Source organism: Motacilla alba, chromosome 3 (genome assembly GCF_015832195.1).
Source record: "Motacilla alba alba isolate MOTALB_02 chromosome 3, Motacilla_alba_V1.0_pri, whole genome shotgun sequence".
Classification (NCBI taxonomy): domain Eukaryota; kingdom Metazoa; phylum Chordata; class Aves; order Passeriformes; family Motacillidae; genus Motacilla; species Motacilla alba.
This window is the reverse complement of record NC_052018.1, coordinates 34,901,347-34,918,220: the sequence shown is the minus strand read 5'-3', so window position 1 is coordinate 34,918,220 and position 16,874 is coordinate 34,901,347. Positions and strand designations below refer to the sequence as shown.

The following is a 16,874-nucleotide window of genomic DNA, read 5'->3' as shown; positions in this document are numbered from 1 at the left end:
TGTGGCACATTTAAGTGATACATAATCCCCAGTTCTTTCCCTCGGTCTCTAAGGAGTAAAGACATAATCTCTTGTTGTGGTAAAAACTATTCCCCAGAATACAGATTTCATCTATACAGTGTATCTAATGTTGCTCCAGTTATTAAACATCCTGTTAGGTTTCTTATCTGTTCTCAAATACAGGATTTTTTCCTATGAGTTGATTTAAGAATTCAAATTTTCATTTGTGTCACATAGGCTCCATGTTGACTGCTCAGTTTTCCTATGTATGGTAACTCTGTGTAAGCACCCAGGAATAAATACACTTGGAACAGAACCAATTTATTTTACTTTGTTAGGCTTTGCTGACCATGATGTAACTGCGCAGGCATCACAACGCTTAGACCAAGAGAATCTATCCATATTTGAAAAAAATTTTCAAATAAAAAAGCCTTCCAATTGTTTTCCTAAAACAAAAGGATCTCAGTTTCATAGAGCCAAGACTTTTGTAATAACCCAGTTACTACATTTCTTGGAAGCTCAAGAAACAGTTAATTCAACATGATCTCTTAGAAAAAGCCTAGTAGCAGAAAAGCGCTTGCTTTTGCTTTACTCTGGGTTTTAGTTAATTTTATACACGACAACTAGGTCATAATTCATTCCAGCCTATTTGCAAGCCAAGGATTCTAGGATTTGTATAATTCTTTTGTAAAATAGCCAATTTCATGCAGAGCATGCAAACATTCAGAATTGCAACTGTCAGGAGACAAAATTTGCCAACAGCCGAATGGAATTAAATTCAAAAACATTTCGGTCACTCTCTTTTATATTAAGTAAGCACAAAACAAAATTTTACAGAAAAAAATATGGTTGTGACACCAAAATAATATTTTTTCACTGATCCACAGATACTAATTCAACCCCAAATCCTTAAAACTCAAGGCATTTTTCATGAAACTCTGGTGGAGGCTTCCATGCTTTCCAGGCTTTCCTGAGTCTTCCAGCCCCACAGAAAAACAGGCAAATGAAAAGCCCTTGGTATAGCCATAGCTAACAGCATAGTTACAGATTTTAGGTTTTGGCTGGTTTTTTCTATTTATAAATATCCTATGGACAAGCTGTAATTTGACTGCGTATTTCTTTAATGTAAAGTAATATCATTTTCAGGTTGCAGACTAGACACGGAATATTCACTGCAAGTATCAAGCAAAATCCATCTAAGATTTGAGCGAAGATTTCAGGTCATCACTAACAAAGCAGTAGACAAAGACCTAGCTGTTTCCATGAAATTTAACTATATAATATCATTATGTTTATGGATGTACCCCATGCTAGAAGCAGTTAAGCTTTCAGCTGGATCAAGGAACTTGTCACATGAGGAACATCAAAATGTTCTTTGGCATTGTTTTTACTTTAGAACAACAAATAAAAGGAGTTTTTATCGCATTCATTTGTGGTGTTGTATTTTTTTAATAAATTCAGACTTGACAGCATAAGGTTTATACCTGAGGTTTATACATGAGGTTTATGAACACAGAGTTTATGAACACATTTTGCTTTAAACAAATCACTTATATATTAGGAAATCTTTAAAAATGCCAACCATTCACAGTGATATTGTATAAAAATATTTTAATGTTTCCTAATTAAAATAAGATGTTTCATTTCAAAATATCCTTCTATTTGTTTTTTATAAAAAAAAGGTTAAGAAGTCCACAGATCAACAAGCATTTCTAGTGTGTTAGAATTTTAACTGTGCTATCCACCAAAACTATCTGAATGGTTTGGAGTAACTTCATCCCCATCCTGTCACTCCATCCCTGTCACTGAAATCCAAACAAATTATCTGTTCTGGAAGAGCTCAACTGAAAGACAAGACAGTCACCACCTTCAGTCTGAAATTAGATGGAATTTCAGCCTACCTCAATGCCACTAGCAGGGTAGGTGATGCCCATGGGATGGTGGTGGCACCTTCCCATTAGAATGCAGCCCCCTCCACACATGGCCTGGGGCCACTTCAGCCACTCAGTATTACTCTGTTGCCACAGGTGAGCCAGAGCCTGAAAACTCCCTGGGGCAGAATTGCCACTTCATACCAACCTTGCTCTGAATCTGGCCAAGTCAAGCAGCTGCAACCATACATTCCTCATTTGGCAGGCAGGTCTATCCTACAATTTGTTGAGCACATATAGCAGTTCATTAAATAAACCTTGAAGTGTGTGAAGTCCTCAAATTCAATGGGAGTACTGCAGTGATTGAGAGATTTTGGTTCAAAGGATCCCATGTTTCCCAGTACTGGTCCATTCCCAGTACACGGGAATTTTGCCATTGAATTCCACTGGTGTTGGAAGGTACTCAAAGGTCAGCTCAATTCTGTAACATGGAGGAAAACATGCTTTTAACCACATAATCTGTGGTTTAACCCAATCTGCGATTTAACTGATATTTTGCTGCAGAAGCCTTTTCTGCACGCAAAATCTGCATTTTCACTTTGTAATGTTGCAGTTACAAGTCCTTGCAAGTGTCTGCTTGGATCCACTACGAAAGTGGGGTAAAACTGAAACTAGTTGAGTTAAAGGTGTTCCATGTTTGCATTGGTTTAAAAAGCCTTTTCCTCCTAACTGCTCACAAGATACATCCTCCTGGCTAATCCTGGGAATCCAGGGAACAAAAAGCCACTTCACACAGTCTGTTTCAACTGTACAGTGAAATATCCAGAGGAATTCGTTTGGACAAATTCTTTGATTTGGAGTTGTTTGAAGGGAGGGCAAGTTAATACTGCCACTGGTGAAGATAATCCAAGGAACTTGAGATAAACAGGAGGTGAAATGTCTCTGGTTTAATGGATAGCTGATATTACGCCTTGGTTTTCTTTCTAAAAGTCTGCACTTGCTGTCAACAACAATGGATACAGCAGACTTGAGCTTCCTCATATCCACCAGACAATCCTGCTTATTCCCAACTATCACATATTCCTTGACTTGCAGCTACTTTTCAATGTCTGCCGCTGCACACGAGTGCTGACTTACCTCAATTTCAGTGCATGTGGAGGCTGCTGTTCCATGAGCACTGAGAGCCAGCCGGTGGCTTTACTGTGGAGCAAAAGAAAAGGTCACTACTGAAATAGCTTTCCAACTACAGGCCCTGTCTGCAGGGGCAGATGCATCTCCTCACACACACCCTGCATCCCTCTGTGATCAGGGGGCTCCAGGAAGACCAGCTGGGTTACCTATATGTAGAAACAGAAAAAAAGTGCAGATATACCCCTATAGATAGAAGAGATGGGTCAAGAGCAGAGGAAATGAAAATGGATTGGGATAAGCCATGCTCATTACAAGGGTCTGGAAGGCAGTTTGGGTGATTTTTTCCTCTGGTTTAAAAATGTCTATTCAAAAAGAACACAAATAAGCCATTAAGGAAAAGTCCATTTTAAGGAAGTGATTAAAAGAAAAGAATATAAAGGCAAAGTCAGACAGTGACTCCAGGCAAAAGAGCACATATTTATCAATGTTGCTTTATTTGCAGAAAAAAACAATGCAATATTAGTCAAGTAATTTCTCCCCACTGAAGACCACAATAATATTAATTGAACAACTTACTTGACAAAAAACTCCAGCTATTATTTAGTCAGCTGTAGTTACAGCCTAATTTATGTCTGTTTCCATTCTCATTGTTATGAGAGTTTCCCTCAGGAGCTAACAGTGTGAGATAGTACAAAAATGCTTTTATTTATTTTGTATTATTGCCTACACCCAAATGCTTGCTAATTGTACTAGGTTTTTTCAACATGACAAGAGGAACATGCTGAGTGAGAATTTTAATGGCAAAAATTATTTAAGAAACAAAAAAATCTTGTTTTCCCCAACTCCAAATTTGTTGGGCACCAGCAAATAACTGAGTAGAAAAAAATCGCCCAGAAAGAAGCATTTGTGACTTCGACAGTGCATTAACTGGCTTTAATGAGATGACAAAGTACCCAGAATCCAGCTGTCTACAGCAAATCTTTCAGATCACCAAGCTGAGGGTACCTCCAAGTTATAAAACTGACTGAGTCTCCATACAGCAGGCCTTGAGAAACCCATTTCAAAGCATCCCTACAACCTCCTCTTTTCACATACACACAAGGACCACACGTCATTTTTAAGAGGCCCAGAAAAGTAACCACAGTGTGAAACAAAAAATGCAACGAGGTCCACGGGTATTTGGGGCCAGTGGAGTATTTCCTCCGTTTATTTTTTTGCTTTTTCCCTCTACTTTTATCCTCCTCCTGGCAGCAGCCCTTTCTTGCTCTCGACCCTCAGCTGTGCTACCTCTCCTCCCACCCCCCAAACATCCCTGGCACATCCCCGCACATCCCTGTACATTCCCACACATCCTGTGGCAGCCAGCAAATACTCAGCAGCCGGCCATGGCCTGCCTACCCAAAAGGGAGCAGCTGAAATATTCCCTCCAGGGTTTCCCTTCAGCATTGCCACCAGGAAACTCGCTGCTGACAAAGGCTCCGTGCTGGCCCCAGGAATCAAACAGTGGCCAAAAGCAGGGGCTCTCCCTGTAGCCCAAACAAACACAAGTTATTGTAATCTCTCGCTGCCTCCCGTGCTTATACAGTACAGACCTTCTCGGGTTACAAGACACTTTGAAGATCTCACCTTCTCCCATTACTTGTCTTCTATATAAAATGTCCACAGATGTGAGTCTGCTAGAGTGTCAGAGGGCTGTGGTTAATAACTTATAAACCAATACTTCCTATCGGGCACGTTGTTGAACGCGGGGCTGCGTGGCGGCACTCCCTTGCTGCAGGAGCACCCTCTGCTGACTGCCACGAGGGGCCGCAGCCCTGAGGCCAGCGATGCCCACCTTGGGCACCTGGGGGGCTGGGGGACAGCCCCCGGCTGCAGGGACACTGCATCTCAGCTTCTCCAGCCTCAGAGAGACTGTTAAAACCCTCGCAGCAAATAGCAGAGCTGAATGTCCCGGCAAAGATCAAATGAAAAGAACTCAAGTGGGAGTACACCGATGTGTTACCCAAAGAAACGCCATGCAATGCAAAACCAACTCGTGAGCATCACCTGCAGACAGCCCGGCTCATTTTCTGTGTGCAGGCTGTGTGCATGCCAAAGGCACAAGGAAATGGTCTAGACATACACAATCTAAAACAGGCCATTGTGTGTGATACTGTACTCCCAGTTCAGCCCAGGTCTGAGAGGAGCACAGGAGAGGATGTGGGCCATGTCAGATAACTCTCTGTAGGTGGGACTGATGCTCTGGACCAGCAGTCACAGACTGAGAAGAGTCTCCCTAGGACTGTGCACTGGGTGGGTCTTCAATGCCCTTCAGGACTGTGACAGCTCTGGAGCTGCAAATGGCAGCAACGATGGTGAGAACAGTCAAAAAGCATCTTCCTGCAGGGATGTGTGGACTAGGTCCTCCTAAATAAACAATGTGGTGTAGCAATGGCTGCTCAATAAAGAACCATTGTGTAGCTCAAGAGAGCTGGTGGCAAGTGCTTGTCCTTCCTGCTCTTGGCATATCTATCTCCATGAACAGTAGGTCCATTTACTATTGCTATATCTAGCCATATCTATCTCTATGAACAGTAAGTCTGTTTACTATTTCACTTTGAAAAAGATTTTTTAAATATTCTAAACACTTTCCAAGTGCTTGCTAATTGGTGAGCTAATGGCAATATACCTCACCAGGAATCCTTACAAGATTTTAAACTGATGATTAATTTCAGATTCCCAAAATGCATTTAAATAGTATAAATATTACAGAAAAGCTTTCTCAGGTAGTGTTTAATTTCTGTTTTCTTTCAATTCTGCTTACATCCTGGGACATTTTTTTACCACAAAAGTGATTACAAACACAAAACATTAGTGGTTCTCTAGGCATACTCTTACTGACCTGAGGAAGAGTTCGTCTGTTGAAATCTTGCCTGCTTTTTCAGACTAGTGTAATAAAAGATATTTCACTGCCTTACCAACCTTGATCAAAATGTTGAAAGTATTATTACCAGCAATCCTTTAGTATTCAGATTAGAAGGGCAGAGGCATGTTCGCATTTATTTAGAAACCAAATTGACCTCCTCCAGCCTGAAACCTTTGTCTACTTATCTCCAGGCTGCACATAAGTAGCCAAAGGAGCTACTTTTTTAGCTATTACAGGACCCCCTTTTTGCACCAGCAGAAACCATGAACAGTCACTGGACACCCTTCATGGCAGGACGGAGGCCAAGGCTTCAGGATGTAGGGACTGTCAGGCTTCAGGACCCTAGCTAGGCTGTCCCTCCCTCCACACTGCTGCTTGTGAGCCCCAGATTGCCCTTTCCTGCTGTCCCTAGGCTGGGGATGCAGCTGGTTGATGCAGAGCGGGAGGTGTCACTGGGCAGCCTCGGCAAGTGGGGTGACACATGAAAGCTGCTGTGCTGACACTCCCACACTGTCACAGACTCCTTCACATGCACAGCACCTGAGCTAAGGGCTGCTGCACAGCACCTGAGCTAAGGGCTGCTGCACAACCAGGAATACCTGCAGGGACTGTTGTTACCAAATTTCATTACACTTGGCTTTCTCAGATCATCATATGATGGGGAAATGGCTTCAAAGTGAAAGGGAGTAGGCTTAGAATAGGTATTAGGAGGAAATTCTTTACACTGAGGCACTGGGACAGGTGGCCTGGAGAACCTGTGGATGCCCCAACCCTGGAAGTGTTAGAGGCCGCACTCAGAGGAGCTTTGAGTAACCTGATCTAGTGGAAGGTGTCCCTGCCCATTGTAGGTGCAGTGGAACTAGAGAAACCCTAGTGTCTCTTCCAACCCCAATATTCTATGATTGTATGGTAGAACTTGTCTAGGCCATCTGTTGTTAACAGGGCAGGGATACAGGGGGATTTGTGGCAAATGCTGAATTCTTTCCCACTCACTCATCCAGGGAGAGCCAATACCTCCACAGAGGAGACACTTGAACCACTGCAAGGACAGCCAGGAAGCCAAGACCAACCCCTATAAGAAATACTGTGCCTGTTGCACTGCATGGAGAGGCAATTTATTGATCCCTGCTTCAGTGTACCAAGATATTTTATATCTTTAAAGGAGGTGGAAAACATACAGACAGCTTACTTCTGCCAAAAAGTACCTGTGAAGAGACCTTGAGGTATACTTAATTGGAAAACTACTCTGGTTGATGTGGCTTTCAGATTTTAATTACAATTATGTTAGTCAGTGCATCAAAACCACACATACCATCTCTCGTCCACATCTATTGTGAACATCCACTCATCAGGTAGGGACAAAGGGCAATTTTAAATACACATCATTTCACTAGAGCTTGTTACAAAGCAGCATCTAACAAGCTCCCTGACTCACCCAGGGAGCATCCACAGAAAATGAGGATTTCTGACAGAACAACTCCCTTGCAACAGCAGTAAGAGGATTTGTTCTGAAGGTCTTTTATTTAGGAATAGCAGCAAAATGTTAAGAAGTGCCAAGATTTTTCTTTTGCATATAAATCCCCTCACTTTTTTTTTATTTCAGGGGTCATGCACCACTGAGGTATGTGGTAAGGAAATAGCATCTTGAACTTGCCTTATACTGAAAAATGAAACAGATCTTCAATATTCCATGGAGAAGAGGGTGTGCATCGTTTCTTGAGAATAAGCCCTTTGTGTCTCTATTATTTTTACAATGCACTTTAATGACCTGAAAGCATGTGTGTGCCTTCTTAAATCATCACATACAAAACTACATGTTGACTGTAAAATGTATTAAGAATCCTATAGAGGAAGTTATGCCATGTGTGGAGGGTTTTTTTTCTCTTTTCAAAGATAGCATGAGTTTTGTCCATATTACAAGGACCAGCTCCAAAAATGAAAAAAACTAAAGTGGGAAAGGGAAGACTGTTGGTTTGTTTTGTTGTTTTTTTTTTTAAGAATGAATCCTAGCTCTAGACACCAGTGTTAGAAAAGTCACCCTTACCAGATGGCTAATACAGACAAGGGAAAACAGCCAACTTGATTTCAAATGTGAGAGTGATTTTTAAAATGAATGATAGAAACTACTTCAGATTCATTATTTTAAGCAGGGAAACTCATGTGTTTAGCTTATGGGTCTGGTTTGAATAAAAGTTTGTCTTTCTTGAATAGAAATCATATGTGATTCAGGCAGTGGCCTGGACCATTTGCTAATACTAATTGTTGAGGGTTGAAAGTAGGGTAGAAGATTGTTAAAGTCTTCCCTGGCAGTAACTTGATCTGTGGAAATGTACTTTACAGGATCTGTGATGAGGTTTACAGCTGGCAAAAGCTTGTGATAGGATGGCCACATGACTTCACATCTCCCTTTTAATAATGGAATAAAAGCTCACATGACACAAGTTTGGTAGGTAAAGGATGGCAGGGATTGTATAAACTGAAACAGGAATATATATTTTTATAAATATTTCACATCTTGAAAGATACTTGATGATGTGGCTATTTTGAAATAATATTATCACAATATGCTGAAGTAAAGCTGGCAACTTAGAAAACCACCAACTGAGGCCAGATGGGCCGCTGAAGTTTTCACATGAAACACTGCTGGAGAAAAAAAAGTGTGAGATTTTAATCACATCAGTTTGCTCTTGCCCAGTCTCAACAGAAACCCGGTCAGTTGGTAAACACTTCATTTGCTGATAAGGAAGAGCTCTAACCTTAGTTAAAAAGACAAAATGTGATTATTCCACCCAATTTACATGTTAGCACCGGTACCCTGGTAAATTCCAGAGTGAAACTTAATCTTCTGTTTCTGAAATGCCAGTGTTGCTGTATATTCAACCTTCAGCCATAGCCCTTAGTGCAGCATTGCTATTCATATCCACGTCCAAGCTTGCTGGAGCTTACTGCTGTGTGAAACACCTAGGGCATGATTCAGCTGCCCAAAAATAGGTTTCATTGCCCTTCAAATGCCCTTCTGTGTCTGAGACATCCCCAGTGGATTGGCAGACAAGGTGCGCAACCCACTGCTCTTCAGGTCCCTGCCTCTCCTTCCAGAACGGCGCCTCAGGGAGGCACACACAAACAGAAGAGCATCACAAGCAGAGCCAGACACCAAAGGCTGAAGCACTGAATCACATCCTCTACATCTGTGGTGTAAACCTGCTAAGTCCCTTTGGAATCAGGCATTACAGGGACTCATAGCAGAATTGTGGCTGCAGGGCAGAAAGTAGTTATGGGTGTGATGCCCAGGTGGAATGCCACAGCTCCTCACCCATGGGGAGCAAGAAAAATTTGGCCCCAGTCAAAGGAACGAGTGGCTTTTGGTTAGTGTTCATACCAACAACACATCATTCGTGAGCTTGTCCAGAAGAATTTCAGCCTGCAGTTCCAGTCAGAGAATCACACACTTATTTTCATTGCACATCCAATCCGTATCCCTGTGTTTCCTGAAGCTTTGTCATGCTCGGGTAGACAGAAACTATTCTTTTCTCTAATATTTGTATTGTTTCACATCTGGTTCATAATAATTCTCATGCTATTGTCAGTGGAATTGCTCTGCCATTTCCTTTCATGATGTGCTTGATGGCTGCTCTGGAAAACAGTTTATTTACAGGTTCAAGAGGATGCCGTTGGGTGCATTTTCCATTTGGCAAACTACAAAACTAACATTTACAGTTATAAACGCCTGCATAGACTAACACATATGTTGTATAACTTTCTTCACAGAGAGGTATACAGCATACATGTCATGTAAACAGCTTTCCACAAATCAAAATGAACACAGAAAAAACCCCAAGACTCTTAGGGAAATAAAAAACACAGAATTGCAAGTTTTTCCAAACTTTTCACTTCTATTCCTTCCCAGTCCTAGTCATTGTTACTTCAGATTTTCTCCACTGACTCTTTTGAAAGTAGTGAATATTGTGTACTCATTTTGAATTCTATTGAAAAACCACAAACTTTCAAAAACACAAGGGTTTTGGTGGGTTTTTTAAATTAGTGATTTTACTTCTTTATCCATTTGCAGAATAGCAGCTGGCTGTGAAAATACTCTGTGTTCTGTCCTGCTCTGTGTGATCCTACAAGAAGTTAGGGTGCTCTTCTTTGGAGGAAGCTGAGCTCCTTGGTTGAGTCATGTCTAAGTTCTTTCACAGTTTGCTGGTTCTCACCTGAACATCCCCTGGCATTTTTAGGTAAAACAGTGTCCTTGCCCTAAACACAGCTAATCAGTTTTCAGACCTATTGTTCAGCTGGAGAACAGATATGAATGGAGCTGATTATGTAATGACCACTTGTGAATAAAGACTGCAGCACCCCTGACTGTGGGGTTTCCAGAAGATGGTAACAAACTCACAGCTGCCCACAACAAAAATGCCTGAGAGAAAATTCGGTTCTTACACTTGTAAACCTGACATTAGTGACTGAAATCAATCTCTTGTCTGCATATCTCTCAATAGGGATGGAGATGGCTGTGGAATAGACCTTTCCTGCTCTGATTCGACATCTCAATTATTTTCCTGGCCCTCACATTCCCATAGGAACACATATTTTTCTTCCTGCTGGTTGTACGTCCTTCAGTCCTCTTCCATTTACAACCCCAAGGGAAATTGGCATAAAAGGTCCAAAAAAACTCATATGTCTGCCTGCGGAGGGTGGGGTCCTATGCTGTAGCACTCTCCTGCCTCTGCTCCTGAACACTTCTAGGAGGTGCAAAGCTACTCCAGTGGTGTGGAGAAACAGATCAAAGGACTAGCAATTTATAGCTGTTCATTATGGACAAGGCTGCAGCATGGACCTCTGGGCAGTGTCTTGGAAAGAACTGATTTAACTTAACTGGTCTCCAGAACTGCCAATATTATAGAAAAGACCTCTGAGACCACTAAAAAAGAACAAGATAGAACAAGCCACCTGAGCCCCACACTTCCTAAGCCAGGCCTCTGAGAGTTTCTGCACGTGTCAACCTTTCACAGGCAGTTGGGTACAAATGCTGAGCAAGGAATGTAGGCCTTTGCCAGGAATATGCTTTAGAGAACAGCATGGACAAAGGCTAAGGAAAGCATTCACAAACAGCACAGAAAACAGGAATTAGTGAAATTCCTTTCCCAGCTGTAATTCGCATGTGTTTTAAGCACTATTAACACAGACAAAAACAAATTTTCAGATAGTTTCTGTAATAGCAAAAGAGGTTGCTCTTGTAACAGGTTATGACTCAATGTTTCATTTTCTTTCATGCACTGTAACTTACATCCAGCCATCTTTTAGCTGGCTCTGTCAGCAAGTCCTGACTCCCTTTTAAGCCTCAACCCCTGGCACTCAGAACTAAAGCAGTGAGACCAAGTCCTTAAACTTATCCACTAAATGTGTTGGCTTTGAGATCTTTCTCCAGAATTATGTCAACCATCCACTTATCACCTATCTTCCTACCTCCTGCAATTGCCCCTATTCACAACACTTTGTATACAGCCTGGATCTTTCAGAGATCATCATGTAACATATTAAAACCATTCTAATCTGCTGCTTCACACATAACCCCTCAATCACAGCTCGTGATTCCAACCATCAGGCTTCATAACCTTTGTAACACACTAGCAAAAAAAAAAAAAAAAAGAAAAAAAAAAGAAAAAGAAAGAGAAAATCCATTTTCATTCTATCTTATCCACAACATGTGCAAATATTACCTCATCCATTCTTGAGCTGGCTCCAGAGATTAACTCAAAGTTGACATGATAGATGTCTAATTTAAAAAATAGTCTGTTTCCTGGCAGTTGATTTTGTTGTCAGTTTTGTTTTAAACTTCAACTTTGGGTCTGACATTGCTACCAGAATTTCATATTTTTAAATACCATTTCACTTTCAAAGGCTGAAGCCAAGGATGATGTCATGTGTGCTAGTAGCTTAGCACATATCTGCAGTGGGAGCTTAAAGATTAAAAAGAAAAATTTCCTTCCAAAAACAAGAGCAGGAAAAAGATTTTTGTAGGAAAGGAAAAATGTGACACTATTTAACCTTCTGATTTTGCAAAGCATTACATGAGGGTTTTAATTGAGGGAACATCACTAAAACAGTTTACTAGGCAGGAAGTGGCTGCTGATGCCTGTGGAAAGCAGGCTGCATGAGGTTTGACACAGCATCCCTTAAAGTGAATGGAAAGAGTTTTACTGAGCTCAGTGGAGGTACTCTGCATTTGTACTAACACAATTCCAAGCACAATTTGACCCATGGGGATGAAGGGCACTGGCTAAATGAAAAAATGGCATGAATCCTTTGTTTATGTTACAGAAAAGATCTTATTGTATGCAATAATACTAAGAAATGAAATATCCTTTGCAGAAACAGTTTGTTCTTCCTAATCCAGTATTATTGTTATGCATGTGTTAAATCATAGGATACACATGGTTGTAAAAGCTGATTTATTAACTAACTAAAAATCAGAGGCATCCACCCAAGTGCCACCCAGCATCTGCTGGGACTAATGTCCCTCAAAAACGTCCCATATGTCAAGGAGGGTATAGGTTCAGAAAAACACTAATCCCTGCTTGTCAAAAGGAGCCAAAGAAAAACAGGTTTAGCTTTATAGACTACAGTATTTTGTTTGTTTTCATTAAACACTCTTACTGATTTTAAACATCTGTATTTGTTAACTCGTCTAGTTCTTTCAAACTTAAGAGTACAAACATTGCCATATGTGCTCACTGCTGGCATTTCTGTTCCCAGTCCTAACGTCTGCCTCTAGAGACAGGCCTATCTCTGACAACTCAGTAAACATGGCTCATGATGAAATGTGAACTATGCAAGGTAGTTTGCTGCCTACAGAAGGCAGTGAGGGACACGTGGAAATCTCTCTCTTGAAACCTAGGACACCCCCTGCGGCAACAAGGGCTCAGCTGAGGCAGAGCTGGCAGATGCGGGGACTGCGGGTGGCCGGCTCCCTTGTCGCTGGTCGTTAACTTTCTCATCGCTTGCATTTGCTGCTCGGAGCCCGCACAAGCAGGTGGAAAGGTAAACTCCAGTGACTCGCACATCCTGCTGCTCTATTATCATATAAGCTGGTTTAAAATGAAAGCAGAAGCTCCCCACAGCAAGTTTGCTGGCTTTAAATCACAGCTGGTCAAGAAGAAGTGGTTTGGCTTCAATATATTAGTACTGCCACAGAAAAGAAATAGACCACACTTCTGAGCTCTTTAATCCAACAGAGGGGGTCTCACAAGTTGGAAGGCTCGAGTCTAACACACTTCAGTGCTGAATTAGATGGGTTTTTATCAAAAGAAGTAATCATTACTACTGACCAGAACCAGTTACTAGGGAAAGCAACATCTTCACGGCTGCCTTCCTCGGGGGTAAGTCATGGTCACACAAGTTACCTGTCCCACTACCACAGTACTTCCAATGGGCATAAGATCAGACCTATCTATGCTGGGAACCCACCAAGCTGTAGATACATAACTCACACAGCCCAGAAGTGTAGGGAAACGACAGTCATGCTTCTTCTTTCACTGTAGGATGAATGGAGAAAACAAATCCCTTAAATTCTGCTCATTTTTGGCAATTTGAACAGCCTGCTTCAAAAAGAAAATACTTATTTAAGGCATTTCCCATAGACTGCCCTAATTTTGAATATTCAGGTCACTTTTTGCTACCATTAATCTAATTTCAGGCTGATGTCTTACAAAATATTTTGACTAAAGCAATTTTTCTCCTGTGATCAGCTTGTCATATCTAATTTCAATTTCTAATGTATGCCCCCCAGTAGGCATGTAATCTTGGAACCTGGCCTGGAATTATCCAACCTAATTCTTGGCAGAAAAATTCCAGCAGCGTGGAAATGGGCGCCTCTTTAGAAATTATTCTTAGCTTCTTTTCTTAGGTAGTTTGCACCTTCACACAGAGACCATACATACTGACATTAAACATTTGTCTATATTTAGAATCAGGGGAACGTGTGCCTTTTGTCCTCAACACCTGTCCCCTTTGCATTCCACATCTATATTTCATACTATGCCTTTGCTAAACTGTGTCCATGTTACAGAGACACAAGTCCATGTTCACCTCTTATACTTCATTCTCTGTGATCCAGGGAACCGCTCACTCCTCGAGACATGCTCTATACATGAGAGCATGTGTGTACACATGTGTATGTTCATGGACACACACTCACTCTTTAAAGACATGCAGCAACTCTGCCTGCCTCTCTCCAGCAGATGACACTGGAAATACTGATCCTACATGAAGGCTGGGGAAGCAGCAGCAAGGAGAAGGGGTGGTAGGCATGTGTATAGATACATTTCTTCAAAGGAAAAGAGGAATGGTTAGTGGAATTTATATAGGGTTTTTAAATGGAAAACCAGAGAGGAAAACTAAAGCAATGGGAAAGTTTACTTGTCAGAGGCAGAGGACACAGACAAAGTAGGTTTGTGAATATGGAACTGGGGACAGCTTCTGCTGTTCACGTGCAAGTGTTTATATATGTTGGAGTAAGGGAGAAGCGTGCTGCAAACACAGAAAAACCTCTCCTGATCATCTCTGGACACATCCCATGTGAATCTAACAGCAGCTGGATGAGGCAACTAACAGAAGATGAGGTCAGGCAAGAGAGATATGATACAGTCTTGGTTAGGTGAACACTTCCCAGAGACAGGAATCCAGTGTTAGGTGAGGTGCTTTACAGTCCTTCAGAAGTCGAGTAAACAATCTGTCAGAGACACTGAACATCACCACTGCTCCTAGAAACCTTCTGAAGCCTCATTCAACATTTAACATACACAAAAGTGTATGGAATTGTCTCTTCTACCCTTGTACCTCACTACAGGAGGCACCAGCAATGTGAGCTGATCAGAGATTAAATAGTTTCATGTACGTGTAGTTGATATCTTTTTCGAGTTCCTTATTTTCCTCCAGCATCCCTTTCACGCCATTCTTCATTAGTCCCCATGACAATTAACTTTTGGCACATCAGTAAGAATGTGTATGTTAATTTGATTAGATTCAAAGTCCCCAAAAGAGGAAAAACTGATGAGCACCTGATGAGATTATCAAAAGTTTCTATGCAATGAAATACATCAAGAAATCTTTATTTTATCTCCTGGGTCTGGACTGTGGCTTGTATAAGTTTCTGAAAGGAAGGGCAGGTGTCTGGGAATGCTACTGCAAAGAAAATATGCAGGGGATTCTAATTCATATCACTTTTCTGAATTTGCACCTCTTTCCAAGCCAAACTATTGGGTGGGTTTTATTGTTCATTACATTTTGAACTCAACACTGTGAAGATCAAATAAGCAGCCAGTCATCAATTAACTTCCCAGAGCATACAGTTCAATATTCACAACACATATGCATTGCAGGCATAAAGGGGGGTGGTGAGGGCTGCTGGTGTGGGGGGTGTCGGGGGGTGTGCGCACATGTAGAAGGATCCAGGGAATGGGCTGCTCAGTTAACACACAAGTTTCCAAATATGAGGATTATACACACTTCTTCTACTTCTTTTCCCCACATCTTTCACTTCAAATGCAGGCAGATACACATACACACACATGCTCACCTTTGATATAAAATTGGGCCTGGCCCTTGCTGTGAATGTAATTTTCTTCTGCTCAGTGGCTCTCTTAAATGCTCTTCTGTAAATGGCCTGAGGGGGCCACCAGGTAAGGGAATTTTGGCCCACCATGTTTTAAACCTCATCACACATTAGAGCCAGAAGCAGCAATAGCTTCTCATTGTAAATTGTGCCTGTTATTGTAATTTATCAGGATCAAACAGTTGCTGGCAGCCCTTTCCATAATATCCAGTTTCAGTGTCTATATCAGCATCGAGCAAAATCAAACATGGCTTGCGAACAGAGGTTTAGTGATAAATAAATCACTCAAGGAGCTTTAAAGAAACAACTCTTCAGACACACCAATGTTATGGTACTTGTCTTTATTTCTCTTCCAGCTTTCCTTTCTTTTCTTTTCTGTTCTTTTTTTTTTTTTTTTTAATTTGATTCACAGTGTTCAGATGACATATGTTTTGCCTTATTCAGCCATTTGGAGTACAGGTGCATGACTGTGTTTTTGATGGAGTGTTGCTATTCTGGAGTGCTCCGTCCAAAACACAATCCCACACATGTAATCCAAACTGCAGAAGATGAGTCAACCATCTTCTCTTTTCCATGATAATTAGACTTTTTTTCATTCAAAGTTACACAGTTATTAGTTGCAGATGCTATGCTTGAACAATATTGTTGAATCTTAAAAGGCTTTCACACCATGCTATTTTATCCCTCAGAGTGGAGGAAATGAACAAAAAGTCCAAGCTTATCCAACTTAAAATTAAATCACTTCAAATATTATTACACTGCGAGACAATTATGATACCTAAATACCTTTAGTACACACGTAAAAATCATAGCCTAATATTCAATTAAATAAATATAGCAGCTTGCCAGGGAAGATTTGTCAAATTAAGGGATTCGTGGTACAGCAGCTTCCAGTCTTACTAATCCAGGCAGGCCATACATCTAAGTGTCTTTTCTTTGAAAACATTTCCCAGTTTCTTATCACATTAAGAAAATGACCATTCCCAGAAGCCTGAAATAACAAAGAAACCTCAGTAGGTCTTAAATCCTTAAGCTAGGTATTATTTTCCAGACAAATGATTGCAAAAGGCTGTTTTCACAGGTCTTAATATACACTGTCTGAACCTAGGGACTGCTGGTGTTTATTTCTGGTACCGTAGGAGCTAATAGGTGATTAGTGGGGTAGATATGGAGAGAAAGAGAAGACACAGAACAGGTGTCATGGTCCTCTGAGGCCAAGCGTTAAGGACTATTTTAGTCCCACGACAAGCTGATCTCTTGGCATTTTTGGTACTAGGTGGGTGGTAGACAGACACCAAAGGTTCCACTGCTGGAAATCTCTAAGTAATGACAGGTCATATCCCTAAAGCACTGT

General features: G+C 41.2%; 1 long non-coding RNA gene across 1 annotated transcript in view; it reads right to left on the bottom strand.

Moving 5' to 3' along the window:
- LOC119699862 overlaps positions 1 to 16,874 on the bottom strand; it is a 31,163-nt gene that overhangs the window by 11,283 nt on the left and 3,006 nt on the right. The window contains exon 2 of the long non-coding RNA XR_005256570.1: positions 3,009 to 3,071. This is a non-coding gene — a long non-coding RNA (uncharacterized LOC119699862). The remainder of the gene's footprint in view (positions 1 to 3,008; positions 3,072 to 16,874) is intronic.